Genomic DNA, 20294 nt, shown 5'->3' on the forward strand with positions numbered 1-20294 from the left:
CTATACCTGAGTATGAACGGTGAACATGTGAGTAGTATGAATAGTCGCGTATATCGGGAGAATGGTAACACCAAGAGTCCAGTAGGTTGAGGTCCGTCAATTATCTCTTCAAGGCGGAGGACATGGCCCCTGCTCCATGAAAAGATCCGGCACTACGATCCATGTCTGCATCCCACAACATATTGAAATCGCCCCCTATGATGAGAGAAGAGTCTGCCTCTGGTATGTGTTTCTACAAGAGACCTCAAAGATTGGGATCCTGTGCCTGATTAGGTGCATAGATAGTGCATGTAGTAAGGGACCAGTGTCCGTACTTGACCCCTACTTTAAGAAAGCCACGATCTTGGCTGCACAATATTTTAGACTCCCCCTGCCGGATACCAGATCCACAGAGTATTGCCAGTCCAGCTGTTTTGGAAGAAGCCAAAGACCAGAATTGAGAGGATACCGGGGATAGGCCATTTGAGGGACATCAGCCTTCATCTGGTGGGTCTCCTAGAGGAGGATGATATCAGGGTGCTGCTGCTGGAGATAGCATCATATCTGGGGTTGCTTATTAGGGAAGTTGAGCCCTTTGACATTTAGGGAGAGGATTTTCAGGCAAGGGATAGTAGTCATAACGAATTAAAGGTGTGGTCGAGTAATTGCACTATAATGGGGCCAGGGCGACTCATTGGCGGGAAAAGAGCAAGTGGCTACTGCCTTCATGAGGATAGAAAATTAACCACAAAGAGCACCCCCACCCTCCACTGGGATGGAAAGAAGGAGAAGGAAAGAGAGATAGATAAAAAATGAAAAATAGGAGGCACAAAAGTAGAAAATGTTACAACAGCCAACGGGGCCACAGTGTCCTGTTCCAGTCCAGGGACACAACGGCCCAACGGCACATGTCGTCCCGGAGAAGTCACTCTCCAAGGACCAGGGAGGGGGTGGGTCTCCATCCATAGATTGCACCATGTAGGTGGGAGTTCCGGTGCATATCCATATACTGAGGGTGTAGGGGGCTGAGAGCTCGCTGAGGAATAAACCCTCCCCCATGGAACATATATGTTTAATAAAATCATGCTTAGCTTGTGAGGAAGACCGCTCTCCAAGGTGTGGTAGACACCTGTATCGACACACCTTGGACCACGATGGCTTCACAGGTACTTGATTCAGGGCGGTAGGCATGTGAGTCTGGGCGGTGGTGTGAGGGAGAGGTGAAGCAGTTGCGCGGCTTCCAGGAAGGATCGGATCATCCGGTATTTGGATTTCCACTGAAAGATGAGCGCAAAAGAGTGGCCCATTGATATTGGATGTTTAGGCTTCTCAGTTTGTCCGTTTCAGGTTTGAAGTCCTGACGCTGCTGAAGCATAATAGGCGTAAGGTCCTGGAATATCTGTGTGGTGGTACCCTTATATGTAAGCTCCGGCTTAGAATGCGCTGCTTTAAGGATGGCTTCTTTTTCGGTGCCAAAGTGGTCCCGGGTTAAAATGTTGGGAACAAAGCCGATCAATTAGAAGGATTCGACACATGATGAGCTCGATCCAGGGCCGGTGGGGAGGCATTGTCATCTCCTTGGATGACGTGTAGTAACTCAGCGACGAGGATCATGATATCTGTTCCTTCAGCTCCCACAGAGGCGCAGGTTATTTCAGCTGAAGGTCAATGTGCTGCTCTTCCAGGGTGGCCAAGCGCTGCCAGAGATGTTCCTGATCTTCTGTTCGTGCGTCCATGGTCTTTTCAAGGAGTCCACTCTCTCCCCAATCTCAGTGATTTCCTTTCTGAGCTCCCTGACACAGGAGTGGACCTCTGAGCGTAAGGAGCGTAAGGAGCCGAGTTCAGACTTGAGCTCCTGCATAAAGGTGGCCATGAAGGATTGGGTAACAGGTTAAGAGTCCCCCCCCCTCCAGTCGATGATGCTGTCTCTCCAAAGGCGGCAGTGCTCGGTTTATTCCAGAGCGCAGCAACAAGGTTGTCCTTTGGGGGTGCAGTTGCATATTTTATTGATTTGGTGCGGATCATTGCCCCTCAAGGACCAGCATTTCCCTGCACAAAACAGAGCCATAGGGCGAAGCGTAAAGCCGGATAAGCCTGTCAATGGCACCAACTGCGCACAGTTAAGTTTCAATGAGGGCAGCCAGCAGGAGTGCACCAAGGCAGTGAGTTTGTTAGAGGAGTGAGCAGGCGACGTTATAAGGTGCGGTAGAGCAGCCAGCTCCACGCCACCAGAATGCGCATTTCCAGGGAAGTAGAGGCATGATGGCCCAATCCTCTGAGGGCCACGTGTCAGATGTAGAGCAAGCAAGCTGAGAGGTGCCCAAATGCAGGAGCCGGCTCCAGATCCCAAAGCCCAAGGTGGCAGGATAAACAGCTTCAGCGAACAACTTAGGAGGCAAGGGGGGGAGTGAGTCCCAACGTAATCCACGCAGTCCCCAGAGGTTCAGAGAGAAGCAGGGGTGTACCGAAGCCAAGTGGAGCAGCGATAAGAATACGTCCTTTGCTCAGATGCGACCGACTAGCAGGGATATCGAGCAAGTAGAAGCGAGGTAAGTGGCGCGCACCGGCTGATCCTGGCGGATAGGCCCAAGCGGCCAGGGGCATAAAACGGGAGCAGGAAGGGCCCTCCCCAATACACAAAGTCAGCAACAATGAACGCTCTCAACCCAGGTCTCACTCTCCTATGCAGATGGCATAGCAGCCGGGCAGTCCGGATGAATGGCAGCACTCTGAATTGGTCGAGCGTGGCCCCAGGGATTCAAGAAGGGCGGATGGTCTACCAGTAGCAGGGGGCACAGCAATGAGTAGCTTCCCGCATCCAGGTCTAGCAGATCCCCCGTAATCTCAGATATCAGTCCACAGGGAGGACCCCTAGGATGCTTCAGAAGTAGGCTGCAAAAGGTCCCCGGTGCCCGAGTAGAGTAGTCAGCTGGGATTGAGTAGTTTTAAGGGAAGCGGTCTATGGCAGCAGGCCGGTTGCGTCAGCTGGAGGGATCAACAGCTCGTGGAAATCGCTGCTGCGCCGCAGTTCCCGTTGCTGCAGGAGCTCAGTTGTAGGGTGGGGTGAAGCTAGCAGGGGGAACAGTAGGCCCTCGCCTGGCAGCAGACTCACCAGCCCAGGATACTGCCAAGTGCAGGTCGTGCCGCACAAGATACGTGGCCGCAGATGGAGCTCCTCCGAACAGCCCTCATGGCCGCTGCCGGCTGCATAGGATCACCAGGTGATAGCTGTGAGCAAAGTCGGAGAGTCCCCTCCTCCCGCCTCTGGCGTCTCAGGAGCGATGGCCGCTCACATGAAAAGTTGTGCCTCCCAAGAGGCAGCTTGGAAGGCAAGGTGGGCCGGAGGGAGATGTAGCGCAATGTTCAGCAGCCAAGGGGTTCAAGGCCCGGAGCTGACAAGATGACGGCTGCCGTAATCTGGCCCGGAGGTCGAAGGCGGAGAACCGATACCACCATGGCGGATGCAGTTGAGCTATCGACCGCTCGCCAGAAGGTGACCCATCCACTCCGCCACTTATGCGTCCTGAATAGCAGTGCCAACAAGGCCCCCGCTCTGCTTTAAATGCTTTAAAAGTTGGAGGCGGGCCGAAGCTCCTGTAGCCTGCATCTCACTCCATTCGTAGCAAGACCACGCCCTCTCCAGTGCAACCTTTTGACATTGTAGATAGCTGTAGTGCATCAATAGAAAAATGTATGAAGGTAGCGGAGGAGCAATACTATTTGTACTTATAACAGAGGGTATCTTATTGTGTGGACAGAATGTCTTGTCAAAAATATTGGGGACCAAAATATAGAGAAGGTACGTTCCAATAAGTAAATAGAGATTTAGTATCCTTAACTTCACATCTACCTACTTTGAAGATATATATGTTGTCATGGTACGTATATTCAGAGGAAAGTATGGTAAACTTTGCTTACCTATAGACGCTTACCTTCACAATATTTTGGTCCTCAATATGTATGGCACAATATTTTGTCCACATGATATTTTGGATGATATTTTGGACTCAATATTTTGCCCAAACACAATTACATATTTGTAGGGAACTCTTTTTAGGACAGATATTAAATGGGTAATATAATGGGTTACCCAAGCAGTAGATTTGTTTGCACATCAATTATTACTAATATAGATACTACTACCATTGAGGGCCTCATCGTGGTTTCAGTTCTGACAGCGACATTACAATGGATGCGATAGAAACTGAAACCGACCGGTCTTTGCGGTTGACTTCCGATGGGCTCAAGGAGCCCGTCGGCCAGTTGGAGACTGGCAGCTAATCCCAATGGACGCCTTTTCCCCTATTGGGATTACGATGCTCTGTTTCCGACATGGAAAGCCTGTCGGAAAGCGAGTTTGGGGTCCCCTAGCAGAGCCCCATTCTGCCTGCGGCCTCCAGTTGGGGGCTGAGGGGGCACCTATGGTGCTCCCCTGTTAATCCCTGTACCATGTGGCAGGCAGCATGAGGTGCCTGTCACACAGTGCAGGGATTAACAGACTCTCTCATTTCTCAATGGGAGCTTGGCAACACAAGCTTCCATTGAGAAATGGGAGTATATGACCGCAGAGTAAAGCCAGTCTCGAAACTGCAACAGTGTCGGTTGGAGACAACCCTGACCGACATTGGAATCGAGCCTTAAGTGTTTTCTTTCTGGACAACCAAAGAATACCAGGGTGAGTAAAGGGAGAGTGTCTCAGGTCATGGCTACACCGCCTAAAGGTGAGTGCACCTCTATTTCTTGTAAGTTTTGTTTATTAGTTACTGTTCTTTGATTTAACAATAATTAATCAAATTTCTTTCTGACACCGCATGGCCTTGAATATTTTTCCTTAATTTCTATTTTAAAAATGTTTTCCTAACTTCCCCAAACTTCCTTTTTTATTGATTTTAGTGTCATTTAGGTAAACCTTGCATACTTTACTTTAGCATTAACAACATTCCCTTCTTTTACCTCCACCTATCTTCTTCTGTCTGCTTTGGTATTACTATTTCCCTTACCCCCCCTCAGCAGTGTCAACACTAAACCAGGAGGTCGACCCCATAACAAAGAACAAAGAGACTGCCCAATTATCCATCCATTGCCCTTCATGTACTCTCACTCTGCCTGAGCTCTCTTGCCAGAGGAGTTTCATTTTATTCTGAATAGAGTAGGCGATCCAGCAAAAATATTCTGCAATGTGAAACTAAAAAAGACATAAAGAGTGAACAATCTAAGACAGGGACTAGCATAAATCAACACATTGTATATAGTAATTTAATAAAGAAAGCGGAATGGACGATAAATGAGTATTCAAGTCTCGTAGTGGTTAAGTCAGCAGGTTCATTCTCTGTGGCATGTGCTGATTGTGAAAGAAAGTACACACTACCCATCCTTGGCCTACCACTGAATATTGTGATACTTTATTTCCTGCACCAAGATGTCCCATTAAGCACACAGTACTCTTTGTTAAACCCAACACACTCTATTCTATTTCCAAATACCCTCTCTTGCTTATGCTGTCAATTATGGTGGGGAAATCACACTCAGGTAAAGATTTGGCCAATTATTCCTTCTGTTTAACTAAGTTCTTCTATGTGAGAGAGTGTTTATTTCCCAAATATGATCACACTCATTATGTTATGTCAGCCAAATTATTTAAAGCAAAAGAAACACAATTAATAAATTAAACATTTTAATAAGGTATTCCTCACAAGAAACAATGATTTTTAATTCTGTTCATCATTCACATTTATTTTTAATTGAATCTCAGGACGATGCCATGATGATGATTAAACAGTTACTTAAAGTGTTAGTTTAATCAGTCCATACAGGGTTTATCAATGCATATGGAATCCCAACGATATGCCTTGCTGCAGATATTATAGAATATACAGTACACATTCAAATTCAGTGAGGTCTTCTGGAGGTTGATCACTTTTCACACTTCAGATGTATGAGAAATTACCCTCATCCACCAATTTTTGGAATTGAAATGTCTATTCCATCTGCCCATTGTCGGTCTAACCGCATTTCAAGGTGAGAGACTGGTCCTTTTAAATGTGACAATTACACATTGAAAACCCACACTGAGGATACCCTGGCTACAGGACATGCTAAATACTTTATTGCCTGTCCATTTTTTCAAGCAAATAGGTCAACAGCCATCATCCAAGTAGACTTCTATTCTGCGCATGTGTAAAGAATTTACTCTGGACAAGGTTTCCCGTCTGCTGCTCTGTCAGCCATGTTTTCTGAACCATCTTTAGGCCTCACTTTGGAAACTATTTTTAAACAAACACAAGACATCAATTAATTAGAGAATTGAAACCCATTCTGTTACCCTCCCCCTTTACTAATTAATCCTGTTAATTATGTTACCTAGCATAGGCACACATAAGCAGCTTTATAGTTACTTTTCCTTTTCGAATGGCAGGAACTCCATGAGCTTTATCACGAAAAGACATAACATAAGCACATAAAATAAGCACAAGCCATTAATTTAACTGCCGTATTTAATACTGACAAAGACAATAGACAAGGTTAGTTTATTATTTTCTTTGCGTTTGCAACATAAAAGCACATTCGTTTTTCCCACGTGTAATGATGAATGTATTCTTAAACTAAGTTGATTAATAATTTCACCACAAGCTTATTAGTTCAATTAACATTATGGGAGATTAACTTCACAAGTTTGAACAAAATCTTATTCTTTACCTTGTTCCATCACCGCCATAACTTGTGTAATATTGGGAGTTTTGTTTTATTTTTATTTAAAGAGTTTTATATAGCGCTGGCTAGACCTGAAGGTATCAGAGCGCTTTACATGAGATTCTACAATGTTACAGAAAAAGATCAACACTTACACATTACATCAAAAAATAAGCAATACATTAGGAGATGAGTGAAAGGAGAGAGAAAAGTAGTGGAGGGGGAAGGGGAGGTGAGAAATGGAGGATAAGGTAAGAGACAACAGGAGAGACGAAAGGAAGTCTGTCTAAAGACCGACTGGGTTGGTGACGACCAAGGAGGGAATCCACGGCCCATCTCCCCTTTAGATAAACCAGGTAGCTCCATTGGGCATCAGACAAAATAGTTCGGTCTCAAGTGGTGAGGGAAGTAGTTCACAGAAAAACAGGTTGGGACAAAGGGAAAGGGCAGGTGGGGGCAAAGGACAAAAGCTGGAAAGAGTAGAAGCAGAGAAGGGTGAGGGGTGGGGAAAGGGAGAGGGGGAGGGGGGAGATATGGTCAGGAGAGACGTGGGAGCGTTTTCCCAAAGTCCGGCTGGGTAGGTGATGGTCAAGGAGGGAGTCCGAAGTCCATCTCCCCTTTAGCTCTCGAGTTAGTTCCTCTGGGCATCAGACAAAAGTAGCTAGGTCTCAGCTGTCAAGGGAAGTAAGCAGGGTAAAGGTCCTGTCTGGTGGGTGGGGACAGGGACTGGCGAAGGCTGGTTGAGGTCCAGACGGTGATCAATGATTAAAGACCAGGGGGTACAAGACATTGCAAGTTCAGATACAGTCAGTCCCCATGGATCTCTATGTCCCAGAGGGGAAGTGTTAGGGCAGTCATCTTAGGATTCGGTCGAAAAATGCTGGGGCAGAGACAATTGGAGCCATTTGCTATATAAAGATTGTCTTGGAGAAAAAAAGCGGCCCCACAATGATAGGCATCTCCCAAACAGTGGGCACAGGTACAGCAACGATCATCCAGCATGTTCAGGTCTCCTCGTGTGGAAATATCAATAATATTTAAGCTAAGATGGCGTTTAAAATAAAATAAATGCATTACTGCTTCAGAGGTTGCCTTATACAGCTCTGTGATGGTATGCACAGATTGGACCCCCCAAATTGAGGTGCACACTTGGAGCAAAAGAGAGCCAATTCAACTTTCCAGATCCAGCCATTCACTTTGGAAAAAATCTGAGGCAGGGGAATCTGTCGGTAGAAGTATCAGTCAGAATATCAGACACTACCCACTGCTCTAAAAAGTTACCTTATATGGAAACAATTATTTTCTAAATCAAGGGCAGCAGAGCAGTCAATAGCGAGACATCTTCAAAACTGCACCACCAGTATTTGAAAGGGCAGAAATGGGTAAAACCATTGTATATTGCAAACCAGGACTGCACTTTTACTAAGAGAAAGGGTACAGGGCGGCTTCTGTAATAAAGAAATTAAACTAATTACTACCATGAATTCAACACATGACATTAGTGAAGGCCTGCTTTTACGTGAATTTGATATGGCAATTTTAATTAGAAAATATGTAAATCTCATTTACCTACACAATTGTTAATGCAACCACACTTGCAGTTAATTATACAAAAAAAGCCTTTAGACTGCATTCAGCCCATTCTAAACAATCCTTTACTTCACATCTTTGGAGACAACTAACTAGTCTGGTACCCTCACCAGTATGCCAGCTCCCTGGCGAGGATACAATCCACTTCAATGGCCATGCTCTGTTCTGTTGCTTGTTGCTAGTCAGATGGCCATGGAGGCATTGTGAGGAAGAGCAAGGGTGGGAGAAGGATAGAAGGGGTTCTAGGACGTGGACTATGTCTGGGAGGTAGAGCTTGTGAGAATGGGTTTGGTGACAGTAACAATAACAGCAGAGCACATTAAAAAAAAGAAAAATATGTAGAAAAAATATAGACTAACATTCTAAAGCCAGATACTTAAAAAAGCGGATTCATATCCTTCGGGTGCACGTAGAAAATGGTTTCACAGTGAATTTAAATTGTGAAAAATCTACCCAATCACAGATGGCTATTGTACCAATGGCAGAAAAATAGGGCCTGTAAAAATAAACAGTCATTGAGAGACACCAGCAGCAAACAACAAACAGCAACCATAAAAAGGAATTAGAAAGGCAGAAAAAATTGCACAAAAAAAAGAAAAATTGATACGCAACATTCCCCAAATCATGTCATTGCCCTGCTTTGCGTAATTGGACACCATTCGATGTAAAACTTTACTGTGAATGCACAGAAACAATGGAACGCAAATAGCTGTAGATCCTGGTTCTTTTGTCATATGTGCCTCGGGCCGAAAATTGTTAGGAGGATGAATTTAAAACTCAAAGGGGGGAGAGTGGGGCAATCCAGTGCTCAGTCTGTGTTCTCCCAATACTTTGCTCTAAGTGTATATAGTGCTCAAAGGGAAAAGATGTCAACCTAGCATCCTAAATTTTCATGAATAGAACAATGAGCCCTGAGCACATACACATAAATATCCAAATAAAAATCATCACATCTCCTTCCTTTTGCTTCAGCCAGACAGTGGTTTTATTCTAGTGATCGAAACAGCCTCACACCAGCCAACACGAGTTTCGTCTTTGGGTTACATTCACCCTACAATTTCTTCCAGGCTTCCGAAACTTTGAGTAAGCCTTGTGTTCTTTAATGGTCTGTTATATCTTAGTCAAGTCTCAATCCAGGTGTAGCAAAAGCTTGTGTGTCCTTTAGTAACATTTCCTGAGTGCGGGAAGCTAGGTCCTCCACCGTTCTCGATGTCCATAGTGGACATGTATGTGTACGTGCTCAGGGCTCATGCTTCTATGAGGATGAATTTAATATTGCACATGATTATAGATTTGCATTTCATAGTTATGCATAATTTCACATAATGATGCCAACATTTGGCAGAATTATGCAAAAATAAATTATTTATCCTACTGACTTTGCATGTTACAATGTCAAAAGGCACTATCATTAGGATTAGGCACTATACTGGCCCCCGTTTTTCAACCTCCATTGTCATGGCTTTGGCAGTTGCATCACCTCTCCTTTGTAGGATATAATCTTTAAAAGACGTACCGCTCAAACAAGCATTACGGCATGTAGAAGGTGAAATTCCAACAGACTGGGACCTTTTGTATGAAGGCTTTTAGGGGACTCTTTTAGCATGCTAAATTAAATCAACTTCTTCCTAGATTTAAAGGAATGGTTGAAAGGCCTGCAGTAGGTAACCAGTAAGTTGTTGACTACTTATTTGTTTGGGAAGTCTTGCACAATTAGGTTGATGCAATGAGCTAAACGTAGCACTCTGAAGTACCTTCCATCAGTTAATGGCTTTTACAATATTGCTGCCATTGTCAGTGGCAACAAATCAAATGCTGAATAATCTAAGTTAAAACCATTCATAGACTTTTATACTGAATTGTTTCAGTGATATTGAATACTATATATGTGTGCTGTAGTATTGCAATATAGGCCTTGAAAAGCATCAGCAATGATGAAACAAATGGCTAGACTTTGCTCAAACCCCCTTGAAGGATACCTAAGGTGCAGTGACGCATGAGAAATCTGTAGCTTAACAAATGGTCCACATATCTGTTACAAGATGGATGTGCTGCGCAGCCTTCTCATTCTTTGCTTCACCAACCACTTCCAACACTTGATGGTCCAGCTGCTGTTGAAAAATAGGTAGTGCTTAGAATCTTCAATTTTTGGGCAAAGGTCTCCACAATTCACATTCATGAAACATTGCTCCCTCCTTTCTGACAATCCCACCTCGAGTGACTTACATTGAGCAGGCTGCTTGGAAGCTTTGGGGTGGCCCCTCTTTTCATTGTGCCATACTGAGGTTACTGCAGGTAATGACTTCGAAGGAGGATGATGTCTTCTTCATCACTACCTCCTTCAATCCATTTAACTTCTGGTTCTACTACAGCTATTCTTTTATGTGAATGCATGTTTGTTATTCATGTGGGCCAATTAGCCCCTGGTTCCATAATGCCCACCTGGCTTCCCATGATGCTCTTGTTTGCAGTAAATTGTGCAGTCTGCAACGTGGCCCCATGCAGCATAAGTGTAAAGAAACCCCAAACTGGGTAGGAGAGCTTATATTCAGAACAAAAATCAAATAAGTTATTCTGGTAGATGGTTGAAATTACCTTTCAATAGTGTGTGGTAGGAATGATGATTGGTGCAGGATTTGGTTTTCTTTTTAAAGATGGAAACCAGTGTTGGTGATACTACCATTGTTAAACCAGAGGTAATCCTCCTCCCAACATCTTCCTGCCCAGAGGAGGGTGCAGAGGAGGGTGCAACAGGTACGAGGCATTAAGCCCCTTGGTGGGAAAAGGATGATGGTTTGATGCCAGTGGTGGCAACAGACTTCTCATTACTGGTCCCTTTCTTGGCAGGAGTTTCTTTCTTTGGATACATCTTCTTTATATATTGCTGGTTAGAAGCACAATCAGTAGCACTTACCAGAGAGGTCTCTGCATTCTGGTGTCAGCTAATTCACAGACTTCATTCTCTGTAAGTCTCAATCTTGTCTTGTGCACCTGCGAGCAATGGAAGTAAGAAGGAAGACAGTCCTACTTGGCCAGTCTAGTAAATGAAATACAACTCATCATCATCAGCATTATCATCATCAACATCATCATAAAAATATTATACCCAAAGAGAAACTAAATATTTTGCAAGACCGGGCGCAACTTAAATTTTAGTAAAGCTACATAATAGGACCAGGTGACCCTCCAAGATCCATCAGACCCCTATCGTTGACAGTGGGAGGCTGCAAAAAAGTAATTAAATTAAGTGTGGGGCCTCTTAAAAATGTACCCCAGCCACCATAAAAGGATGTGACTGGGGTGCGGGCGGCAGAGGAGAGAGTTGCTCGTAGGGTGCACACCGCTGTATGTTTTTTTAATGTGTAGGGCCTTTTAAAAAATTTGACAGATTGAATTTGATGACATTTCTGAAAATAACTGCGGATAAGGTCGTGGGGGAACATTCCATGTTCATTTGTATCGGGATGGTGAGGGACATTGAACTAGTACCTCTGCACCCTCGATATCATAGAGCTGCTGGAAGGTTGGCACTCTAGTTGTCAGCCAGCCACATCTATTTATGGCAGCTGGGGTGTGGGTGCACAGCGCACACACTGCTGGTGTGCCAGAGGCAAGCCTATCTGCACGCATCTGCACTCATTGCCCGAACGTTCCCAGGGGCAGGAACACTGTCCATACCCCCCATAGCCATCTCAAGTACAACACAGAAATGCTTTTGCTGCTTAGGCCGCCTCCAGGGTAACAGTGCAATTTTGATTTAAAGGGTCACGCAAAGCGCAATAAAACAATACAGTTCACCCAAGGAAATAAGGTACTTTGGAGGATGGGGCTAATTAACAGTAAGTCTCTTGCAGGACATAAAATAGATATTAGGCTGCTTTTAGAGGAGGAACAGTTGGATGTACTGTTCATTACGGAGACCTGGCTCAAGGAGAACTCCACCCCTGATACTGTAATGGCCCTACTCCCGGAACACCAAATTTGTAAACAGGATCGGCAAAACAGGGGGTGGCATTGCTAATATACTTTAAGAAGAGCGTAGATGTATCACTCCACCCCTCACTATGACAGATTGTGATATCTTGAAATTTGTGACTACCCTTTCCCCTACATGCACCTCCAGGGGAGTCCTCATCTATAGGACTACTTGCCTCCAGGCTCATGCAGCACATTCATTGAGGCCCTTACAGAGTCTCTAGCTAGCCTGATTGTGGGACAAGGCCAGATTACCATGCTAGGGGACTTCAATTTACACTTAGAAGATACCAACAACTCCTCAACTAAAAGACTACTATAAGGCCTAGAGGCTATGCAACTTACCCAACAGGTAGGCACCACTACTCATGAGAAAGGACACATCCTTATCCCCATTTATTCTAATGACCCAACGATTCAGTTTAACTGTTCATCCCTGTACCATGGTCATACCACTATTTCATCACTTTCACATCAATGCGAGTGCCATCTAATAACACCTTAAGACTGGTTAGGAGCTGGTCCAAACTTACACCCAAAGTTTGGGCCAAGACCTTGTAGGCTTCCACCTCACATCTAATGTATAATCCAGAGCAGGCCTACCCACAATAGGAAAGCTGGATTGAACAGTCATTAGACTAATGCATTCCAAAGGCCTCAACTGAACAATAAAAGAGCTCCCTGGTTCAATAGCCACCTAGCCTCCCATAAATAAAAATTGTAGGAAACTTAAAAGGAATTGGGGGAAGTCTTTTGACCCTCCCTTAAAAATGCAATATAAAATGACCAATAGACACAACCACAATGAGGGAAACATCTATTACAACGCAGGCATTAGATCGTAAGGCCTTGACAATGCAGCCATTACAATAACAGTGCAATTACAGAACATGATATTACAACACATGCCCTTACAACGCATGTGATATTACAACGAATGCAATTACATCAAGAATTAAGGTAGGTATTTAGGTAAGTATTATCTAATAATTTATAGTAGTATTGTATTTAATAGTAATATTGGTATTATTATTATTTGACAGGGGGTGTAGGGGAAGTAGGGGTTTGGATGGGGGTGTGTATTAATACTCGGGTACTCAATGTAATTCCTGGGTATTAATATATACTAAATGTAATATTATTTTAAGTGATTTAAAAATATTTGAAAATAATACTTATGAGAATGTGACCCCCTTTCTCTTCCACGGGATACAAGGGAAATAGGGGATCTGAGTGGAGTGGTGTATTACTACTCAAGAATACATTTTAATACCTGGTTATTCATACATAATAAATGTAATATTATTTGTAAATAATGTAATAATAATAAAAAATAATACTTGAGGGTGTGACACCCTTTCTATGGCACGGGAATAGAGGGAAATAGGGGTCTTGGGTGGGGGAGTGTATTAATACTTGGGTATACATTTTGATACCTGGGTGTTAATACATATCAAATGTAATGTTAATTTTAGGTAATTTAATAATAAATAATAATAATACATTAGAGGGTGTAACACCCTTTGTCTGGGATGGGATGCAAGGTAAATTTGGGGTTGAGGTGGGGAGGGTTTTAATACTCTGGTATGAATTTTAATATCTGGGTATTTATACACATAAAATGTAATGTTATTTTAAATATTTTAATAATAATTTAAAATAATATTAACGAGAATGTAACACTCTTTCACTGGAACTGGATGGAAGGGAAATAGGGGTTTTGGGAGGAGGAGGGTAATAATACCCTAGTATTAATATTAATATATGTGTAATACTTTAATTTTATAATATTATTAATTTTAACATAATTAATTTTAACATATTTTTAATAATTAAAAGAACAAATTGGGAGGATTTAACATTTACAATCTGGCATGTCATGATACATAAATAGATTTGTGGGGTAGGGGTGAGTAGTATTTTAAAAACATTATTTATGAAAGAGTAGCTGCTATATAATAAATTAATAAAAACAAAGATAAAAATGGTTATATGTTGACTCCAAATATTTTTTTTTTAAAACAGTAAAGATACGGTTGAAAAGACATGTATTTAGAATTATTCAATAAAATAAATATTTGGGACTCATACAAGTATTTAAAAAAAATAATTGTTTGTTTAAAAAAATATATAACAGTGAATGAGATGTTTTTAACATAAATATAAACATGTTTAATTATATGTTATTTTTTAATAAAAATAACTTTTCCAAAGGAGTGCATCAACATTTTTCTAAACATATTTTTTAGATATTTCCCATGTTTTTCGATTAAAGTAAATAGGTGAAATTGTCCTTTTTTCTTTTTACTTTTACAGATGATACACTCTGTTTTGCATTTGTTTCTACAGTCCGTGGAGTGTCATGGTCACGATCGGAAGCAAGGAAGAGCTGCGGTCAGTTAAGAAATGTTTTATTTATTTACTAGAGATTATGGATATTATAGTTTATTGTAAGGAGAGAGGAGGGAGATAGTTAGATAGATGTTAGTATTTAGAAGTACATTTTGATTTTTTTAACCACATTTTCATTCTTTCACAGGTAGCAGTTGTAGGTCCACATTGGGTTGATTGCTTTTTTTACATTTTTGGTTGAAAAAAAAGAAAACATGCCAATAGACCTATTAATATTCCTTTTAAACCAATGTGTAATGGGGCAATCTTTTTTTAAACTTTTTGGTGCATTGCAATTGCTAATGGACTCTAAATTATTGCAGAATTTTTTCTGGGTGTTAAAATATGGATTTTTGACTTTTGTAACACTTTGGACAGAACATTGATGGAAAAGGATTTCAACACTAGATTTCTTTTTGTATTTTTTGCCAAAGTTTTTAAATTTTTCGTTTGTTTTTTTAGGTTACACAGTATATCTTGCAGCAGTGTGTTTTCTGTAAAATATGGCTATGCCAATCTGTGTCTCTTTTGATAGTTTTGCTCAAGCTTTGGATTGGATAGTGGATTATGTATTTGCTACTTTGGATATTTGGTGAGCTGCAGACTCTTGGTGAACTTTGGAATTTTACAAAAGAAGAAGAGTCAAAGAAGGAAGAAAACTGAAGGTAGAAAGCCTGACCTTTTTTTTATGGATTTGGAAAAATGTTTTGAAAAATGGTTAAAAAAAAAATGTAATTGCAAAACAGGCAAGTAAGCTATAATAGGTGATAGTTAGAAATGCAGTATATGTTCAATATTGTCTGAAGCCACCATCAATGAAAACTGTTGAATTTGTCCCGTTAGTCTCTCGAACATTTCTTTTGTTCTTTTGGAAATTCATGGGTTCAGACTACCAGTCAATGATTGCGCTATTCTCCATTCGTGGAAACTTTGCTCCTTCTTCAAAATTTCCAAGAAATTATAAACTTTGGGGTGAGGGTTTCTGATTTATTGAAGGAGTTGTGCCATCCCTCTTTGACATTATTGGTCTTTACTCCACCCTCGAGGCAGGTCGTGTAACAGTTCAACCACTTCACAGGATACCTTGGATTCTTCCTGTGACCTGCTTAAATGGCCCATCTATATGTCCTGTAATTTAGAAGGGCACCCAATTTGTCTTCATTTCTACTAAGATAGTCAGATTCAGTAATTGATGTGTAGTATTCATCCACACAGTCAGGAGGAACACCAATATGCCTCTGACAAGTGAAAAAAACTTCCTTGAATCTGGGTTTCGGGATACATTTTAGTTCTGGTGTTAATCATTTATCACTTTTCTAGGACTTTTGTTTTGTGTTTTAAATTTTAGCACCGTTAAAAACTTAGTGTAAGTTCAGGTTTGCTTATCAGGGAGTACGCTGAACACTAAGAGAACTACAGTGTTATTAGTGTAGGCTTGAATAGTGTATATGTGTGTGATTGGAGGGGATGTGGATTTAAATGTCCCATCCATCATCCAAATATCACTAGTCTCCAGTTTTACAAGTGTGCGGGTTGTGTTAAAGATTAGTATTCTTTTCAGTTTTTTGTTGTCATGCAAAAAAATGGTTTAATTAGTAGCAGTAACAGTTAGTTCAGGAGTAATGTTAATATCAGAGTATGTTTGGGGTGTTACACATTGGGGGTTACTTGCCTATTTTTTTCTCTGTATATTTCTGGGTAAGTTTGGGATTGTGGGCCTAGAACTTACTAAATATAGAGGAATGTGTTGGGTTACCTCCCTTAAAACTGTGCCACAGGGTTCATTGAAGGTGGATGAAAGTTATTTCATTTGGTTAATGCTTTCTCTAACCACTATCTTCATACCAGAGGCAGAGTGGTTGTGCTCTGTGGCCCTTTCAACAGTGCCACCAAGAGTAACCGCTCTGCCTGTGCAATGGGATGAGAAATATATTGCACACATCTCCAATGACTCCTGGGCTCGGTTAATCTCTCCTTACAATAAAGGTAGTCACTGTGCTTTAGGAGACAATTTTCTCTTTAGGATTTCACATAGGTGGCTTGTCTTCCTGATGCCAGTATGTTATATCTGTAAAAAAGGGAAGAAAAATAGTGTTTATGTTAAATTTTTTTTAAATGAACGTTAGTTTTACATGTTTGATTATTTTATATTTAAGAATACATGTTTTACAATGTTTTTCTGTTATTATGTGCTTTTGTAACTTGAAATTGTTTATTGATTACAACCTGCAAAAAATGGTTAATAGTTGATTGGTTGTTTATTGAGTCTTCTTTATTACATCATTGTGTTTAGATTTTGCCAGTATTGATTTTCTAATATGGGTTGTTGTTGAGTCCTGTTAAAAGATAGAGAGGCATTTCACATAGTTAAGGGAGTATGCCTCTCCTTAGTAAGGTTGCTGTGTTTGCTTGTTTGGCCTTAGCTGGTGCAGTTCGGTATCTTCAGCTGTTTTAGCTGATTTCATTTTCTCCCTTCTGGGTGATATTGGGGTCGGTTTGTTTGGCTTTTGGTTTTCTGCAAACAAATGTTTTGGTTAGTTTTGGTTGCCACATTAGGTCTTTCAAATATTTTACCCATGAAAGGCCATCTGCTTGTAGAACAACTGCTTGAGAAGATGTTTTGTAGTCCAGTTGCTGAATTTTTTTGTATTGATTTCAGGTGGAGTTTACTGAAGCTGTGTAAAAAAAAGGATAATCACTATATGTATTCAGTTTTTTATGGTTTTCATTTAATAAAGCAAGAAGTGACTAACACATTTTATGAGGCACGCACCCTGTGGGGGTTGAATTGTAAGGTTGCCCCCCACCACTGACCATCACCATTCCTAAGTCAAATACCCTGTGGAGTTACAAAATTAGTTATACCCCCACCACTGACTAGCACCTTTCCAGAGGCAAGCACTCTGTGGAGTTAAAAGAGTGATTTTGCTCCTCACCACTGACCAGCACCTTCCCTGAGGCAAGCACCCTGCAGTTTGAGAATAGTAAGTTTGCCCCTCATCACTGACCAGCAGCTTCCCTGAGGCAAACTCCTGGAGGAGTCAGAATAGCAATTTTGCCCCCCACCACTCAGCAGCATCTTTGCTGAGGTAAGAACCCAGTGGAGTTTGAATAGTAAGTTTGCTCCCCACCACTGACCAGTACATTCCCTGAAGCAAGCACCACGTGGAGTTAGAATATAAATGATGCCCCCCACCACTAACCAGTATCTCTCCTAGTCAAGCAGAAAGTTAAAGTAGTGATTTTTACCCCAAAACTGCCCAGGACTTTTTCTGAGGAAATCACTTTGCAGAATTATAATTGTGATTTTGCTGCCCACCACTAAACAGTACCTTCCCTGATGCAAGCACCCTGCAGACTTACAATACTAGTTTTGCCCCACCACCACTGTTACCAGCACCTTTCATGAGGTAAATACATGGTGGAGTTTGAACAGCACTTTTGCCTCCCACCACTGATCAACTCATTTCCGGAGGGAAACACCTGGGAGAATTGAAAATAGTAACCCCACCCCCCCCATGCTGACCAACACCTTCCCTGAAACAAACTCCCTGTGCAGTTAGGAATTTTATTTTGCCTTATACTACTTATTAGTGTATTGCAAAAGATTATTAATTTGCAAATTGAATCTATTTTTTATTTTTTTGGGTTAAAAAAATTCTATAGAGTAAACTTACTGATGGATTTCTTCAGAGATTTATTTCAAAATTGATAGCTATATGTCTGTTTAAAATCTGTGAATGTAATGATAAAATAATATTGAAATGTTTTTTGGGGAGTTTTTGTTAACCTTAATATTACGTCTAATGTATGTAAAATGTTTGCATACTTTTGATAGTAGATGACTATTGTTTTGCTGTTTGGCTCTATCTGTATGTCGAAAATCTGTTGATTTAATTTATTAGAAAATGTTACTTTATGTTTGCCAAATAATTATTTTGGTTGTAATTGTGTTTTGTTTAAAAGTAAAACTTGTACTTACTTCAGTGGCAGTGTGTCATGCTGAAGCTCTCACAATTGTTCATCTACTGTAGATGCATGTAGATTCCCTAGACGTCAGTGTACAACTGAACACAAAATGATGGTTGGCTCAATTTATACGTTTGTTTTATGCTAACAAATTTTTAAAGAAAATATGTTTTGGCATCTATTTTTCGGCATGATGCTGAACCTGACAGAATGTTTTATTTTTTTGGTGTGTGTAAAATGTTGTTTATAACATTTCCGTTCAGAGTGGTAGCCATTTTGGGTAGATGGTGGTTAGCTACATGTAGTAGAAATGGTAGAAGGACACCATTTATTTAGAGTAGATGCTCCCTAGGATATTGTAGTGGAAATAGTGAAAGGACATCATGTTTAAAAAAAATGTAAGTTCTTTTTATTAAACCGCTGCATCATACACCATCACAAGCAAAACACATATATCCTAGTCTGGAGGTGGTCAAAACAGAGAACAGTTCAGTTCCAATCATCAACTAAGTACCTCGGAAATTACCAAGCCCCCTGTGTACAGAAGGACATCACAGTTTTATGCTTTCTATGTATATGCTGGTTTTGCTAATAAATGACCACTGTTTTAAAAAAAAAAATATATATATATATATATATGATGTATATGTTGAAATATTTTAATTTAAAACAAAAATAATTTGGGAAGTATTATTGTTTTAATCTTTTTTCAGTGTTTTTGCAATTCATTTCTGTGCACGTTTAACATATTATAATTATTATGCATTGTAATCATAGTCGTTGTATTGGTATGCATTGTAATAGTTGGCAGTGTAATGGCACTTTTTATGTATCTCTATGATTATGCATTGCAATGGCTTGCGTTATAAAAATATGCAATGCAATGGGAGTCGCATTGTAAAGTCGGTGTGGTAAAAGTATGCGTTGTAATGGTATGCGACGTACTGTCATATCATTCCACAATTAAATTAAACAAACCCAGTCTAAGCTCTACGAAGAGACGATTAACCAGGTTGCTAATTCTCCTACAAAATTATTTAAGATAGTAAAATCAATGAAATAGGTTGAGCAGTGCAACTCCCTCCACTAAGAAATGATGCAATGAGCTTGAAGCTTTTCACAACAACAAAAAATTTGAAGATATGTATGATTCACTTCAGTGTAACACAGGCATGGGGCAGAATCAAGTAATGGAGTCTACGGTGATCTCAGTCTCAGCAGTTCTGACTCATTTTCCAGCTTTGAATGAGGAGAATACCTGGCTACTTATGGGTAAAATCAATAACAGGCTCTTCTCTAGATCCTGCTCTCCCCATATCTTACTCATGGTTACGGAATCCTTCTCCCCACCACAGTAGAGCTACTCGCACTCTCACTAGATTCTGAGACAGTTCCAAAGAAGTGGAAGCATGCAATCATTAGTCCTTTGCTGAAGAAACCCCATCTAGATCCAGCAATGTTGGGCAACTTCCACCGTATCTTGCTACTACCCGCTATAGGAAAAATACTGGAGAAACATGTCAACCATATGTTAACCCCTTCGCTGCTAGGCCTTTTCCCCTCCTGTGCTAAGCCCTTTTTTGGCGATTTGGGGTAGTGTGCGCTTAGGCCCTTGTAACTTTTTGACCACATAAGGTATCCACGCCACATTTGCGTCCTTTTCTTCCAACATCATGTGGATTCTAAAGGCGCCCAGGGTT

The sequence above is a fragment of the Lissotriton vulgaris genome, chromosome 4_1 (genome assembly GCF_964263255.1).
Source record: "Lissotriton vulgaris chromosome 4_1, aLisVul1.2, whole genome shotgun sequence".
Classification (NCBI taxonomy): domain Eukaryota; kingdom Metazoa; phylum Chordata; class Amphibia; order Caudata; family Salamandridae; genus Lissotriton; species Lissotriton vulgaris.